A 4,734-nucleotide genomic window follows, 5' to 3' on the forward strand; every position below is an offset into this window, starting at 1 on the left:
AACTTCGTTGCACCTCAGAATCCGACGGTCGCTTCACACATCCTTCCATCTATCCGTTCGATTCCACTCAGAACCAATGATCCAACATTTCAGATTCGCCAACATCTAAATTTGATATCCCGCCTCACACAGTAGCAGACTATACCTATACCCTGACCCGACACATTCTTCTCCTCTTTCTTTCTTCTCCTCCACCCGACAGTAGCTCTGCAACTGCAACTGCACCTCCCCTCTCTGCCATGCCGCTGTCGCTTACACACCATCACCTCCACAGTTCTGTCACCTCCACAGTTCTGCCACCACCACCAGTTCCATCACTGCCACTACCATCCCCAACACCCTAGCCTAGCTATTCTATTCTCATCTCACAACCTCTGAACCCTAGGTTTTGGGGTGAGTAAAATAGCTAGAAATTAGGGGACAATAGGAGCAGGAAGAGCATCAGAGGGACATCAAGCATGGGTCGAGCAATTTTGGGAGTTTGTAGGTAAATTTTATGTAATTTAAAATTGCCCTAATTTTCTGATTTGGGGGAAAATGGGTGTAAACCTAATTTGCTAATTTGGGTATAAAAGGGGATGTGTATGAGATGTTAAAACTTGTTCTTGGACTAGCCAAGTTTCCCCTAATTGGGTTAGGTTTGATTTTAATTTCATTGTCAATTTTCATCATTTTGCATATTTTTCTTCTTGTTCACTGTGTTGTGTTTGATGTTGTGTAATTGTTGATGTGTTGTTAGTTTAATGCTCCTGTTCATTTGTAATTGTTCCTGTTTAGTTCTAGGTGTTAGCATGTTCTAATTCACCACTAGGGTGAAGATGAAACCTTAATGCCACTGTGTAGGAGACTACAATTTTGGCCTCTCATCACTTTGCTCTCACATTGTATGTCAGGCATACATTGTAGTTAGGATACCCCTGTGATTGAAAGTGCAGCAGCCCATGTTAATTGATTATGGTCCAAACCTCAGACTAGTTATGCTCTAATCAGATAGCTAGTACCTTGGGAGGATAATTTGGTTGCAATTGGAATATCCGACTTAGTCTAGGTTAAGAGGTGGAATCAATGCCCTAGTTTGCCATCAACCTTCATTCTCATCCACAATTCCATCTTCTACTGTTTAACTTTGCTTTCTTGTTTTCTTTCATTTGTTTAACTTTCACTTCTCATTTGCTTTACCTGCACTGCTGCATTACTACTTGCATTACTATTTGCTTCCCATCCTGCCCTGCAACTCTCCTGTTTTGCTTTCCTTTCCATTGCTTGTGTATTCTGCTGCAACTACTACTTGTGCTGCACTTGTGCTGCTGCACTGTTTTTCCTTCTTCTTGGCCTTGCTTGTGTATTCTGCTGCTGCCCCTTCTTCTCCTGCAGCCAAGCCACTTCTGCTGCACTACTTCTGTTGCTGCTGCAGCTTCTTCTGCTGCTGCTGCCTTTCTGCAGCTGCTGCTGCCTTCCAAGGCCAACTGAATCCAAGGCCTTAAGTCCAATTCACAGTTGAACTGTTGAGCCCAAAGCTCAAATCAGTTCACTGAAACAAAGCCCAGCTTTCAAAGACCAAGCCCAGTTTCTAAAACCAAAGCCCAATTACTGTGAAAGACCATTTCACTGTTAAGGTGAAATTGAGCCCAAAGCTCAATCAAAGGCCCAAAGCCTATTTGCACTTCAAAGATTTCTGAGCCCAAGCTCAGTTCATTTTATCTTTAACAAACTCACTAAGCCCAATTCATTCAAAGGGCATTCAAACCCATTAGCACTCAAAGCCCAATCTAAGCCAAAAGGCTTCTAAGCCCAAAGCAAACTAGAAACCCAATTAGCTAAAACACTTCCGAAACACACCCAATCTCTGTGGATCGACCCGTACTTGCACGAGCTACAACTGACGACCGTGCACTTGCGGTATTACTGTAGGCCCCCGTTTTCATTGCGTTCATTTTTATACATATCTCCGGGCCCACCAAGTTTTTGGCCGGGGATAATATCTATACCCTTTCAAGGCCTGCCACTGAGCAGTGCTCTAACAATCTCCCCCTTTGTCAATTTTAGTGACAAAACTATCAATACATATGGAATACAAAAATAGATAAATAAATTTTTGTATCTCTTCTTCCACATGCCTAATCTTCAACATTACTCGAGATCTTCGCCACTTCCAAGTACTCCAATGATTCCAAAGGTTGTAAGTTCAGCATCATCGTTGTTGAAAATTCGTAGCTATAACAATGAGAAAACAATAATTCTCAATCATTGTTATACAGTGTCATAGTATTATTATACAACATCAAAGTTCAATTGTATCACAACTTCGACAACAATACTATGGTGATATGTATCTCCCCCTTAGTCAACACTCCATCTCACATGGAAACCACTCCCCCTTACATAATGATCCGAAAAACATATGTATTTGTAGTGTGAACTACACATTAATTCTCCTCCTTTTTGTCAATAAAATTGGCAAAGGTACGAAAACGGGATCCTAATGAAAATTTCCATAGAGACATTTCATGACAAAAAAAAGTACATATCAACTTGTTTAGATGCAATCATATAGCCGAAGCTAAATGCTTTCATCAAGGAGTTTATAAAGATATAAGGTAACTCCTATAATATTCCACAGCCGCACTTGATCGCTGTCGTAAGCGTCAAAAATAATTACACTTTCTTACTACTCAAAATATATAATGAAGCAAGGGCAAGAAAGGATTGTTCCCACAGAGAGGACTTAGATTGTCAATATGTTTTGATTTCCTAAAAGTAACAAGGGGGGTTTTCTGAATTTTATGTAAACCAAATTATATCAAAAACAAATAAAGCAAAGCAAACACACAAATCAAGATGTAAAGATATTGGTGAAGGATTCGTTTTCATTCACAAACATGTTCTTGTCTTAATAACTAGAATTGATATTTAATCTCTCATTATCAGAAGCCCTAGAATACCTTGTCGAAAGGATATCCGCTAATTTCCTCTTGTCATCAACAAACACATTAAAAGATGCGAATATGAATTTTACCAAAAGAATAACCTAACGTCTTGCGCTAATCAAGTTCAATTCCCATGGATCATTAAGATTCATGAAATTAGGCTAATCATTGTAATTGAAATGCATTGTGCAAACAATTTAACAAAGGCCACGATTCACATATGATTACAAGGATGTATCACTACAAGCTATAACCATATTTATGCTACTTGTGTTCAAGGATTATCGCTCGATGATTAACCCTAAACTAGCAATAGATGTGATTACAAGTTCTACCAATTTGCAACTTGACAAAACAAACAATCATTATAATACGTCAATCATATTACTATATTTCCAGAGAATCATGAACGATAATTATGAGACAAAACTAATTCATTAAACCCAAAATCATGTTATGTGAGATCCAACTATTCCATAACCAATAATAAAATTAAATACTCATGCTCCAGAAGTTCATAATAAGAAGAAAAAGAAAAGGTTTCATGTTTCTAAACCCTAAAACAAAGTAGAAGAGGAGATAAGATATCCTCGAATAGACTAGAGTTTTTTTCTTTTTATAGCTCTTCTCCCAAAAGGATACTCCTTTTTCATATTAGGTTACTTCTTAAAGTCCCAGATTTTTTGTGTGAAACTGGTCGTTGGAGTTGCTGACATCATCACCGGAATCCGGTCACCGTCACCGGAATCCGGTCATTGGAAAACCGTCTCTGGCCGCTTTGCCATCGGAAACTGTCACTAGCAAGTGCATACTCCCAGCAGCTCAACTTTACTTCTCCTCAGTTCAAACATTCAAAAGAAAAACCATTTCAACCCATTCCTAGTTGTTGCAAAAACGTACCCAAAAGGGTGACTCCAAACTCATACATGCCGCAGCCGACTCTTGCATCCAACACATACCCCCTCCGCGATCCAATGAAACTTTAAGATCGACACTCTAATCTCTGAAGTCCGGCATCCGGAACTAGTACCACCGGCGCACCAATTCTGCTCACTTTTCGCACTGTTTCTGCAGCTTATACACTCATATCCAGCACCTTCTTCTCAACTGCATTTGCTGTGTCTCTATCTGTATCATTGCCTCATACTTAAACCTGCCATCCCAATTCAGCTTAGCCCACCAACTTCCCATTCTCTGTTAGCCACACATTAAATCTCAACAACACACAACACCATTGCCCGCAACTCAGAGTGACTCGGCATCCATCATCAGCTCCATCAAGCCATCACCCTGTAATCTCTGGCAGAACCCATGACCTGCAATGTCTCAACTGCAACAGCTCCACAGTCCACCTGCATCTGTCAGTTCCATCATTTCCAGCACAATCTGAAGCTTCAATCACAGTGCTGCCAAACTCAAATCCCTGCAGTTCACTGCCACCAGCGTTTGCATATCCTAACATTCATCTAGCCATTGCACTTCAGTCCCTTGTTCTTGTATTGTTGCCACTGTAATCCATCTCAATTTAGTTCAGTTCAGTTCCTGCAACTGCAATCAGCTTCGCCTCAAGCCATTCTTCTCACACAGCCATTGCCCCAGCCATGACTCCTTGCTGTTGTAACAACCATCTCAGCCATGAACCAACACCACCAATGCTTCATCTCAGGCTCAGATCTTCAATTGGACCTGCAATATCCATCTCAATTCAACAAGAGCAACACCATATGAAACTGTAGCAATTCATTACCACCAACTGCAATTGCATTGCATCCTCTTAATCACACACAAAGCTGCGACTGCAGCTCAC

The sequence above is a fragment of the Papaver somniferum genome, chromosome 7 (genome assembly GCF_003573695.1).
Source record: "Papaver somniferum cultivar HN1 chromosome 7, ASM357369v1, whole genome shotgun sequence".
Classification (NCBI taxonomy): domain Eukaryota; kingdom Viridiplantae; phylum Streptophyta; class Magnoliopsida; order Ranunculales; family Papaveraceae; genus Papaver; species Papaver somniferum.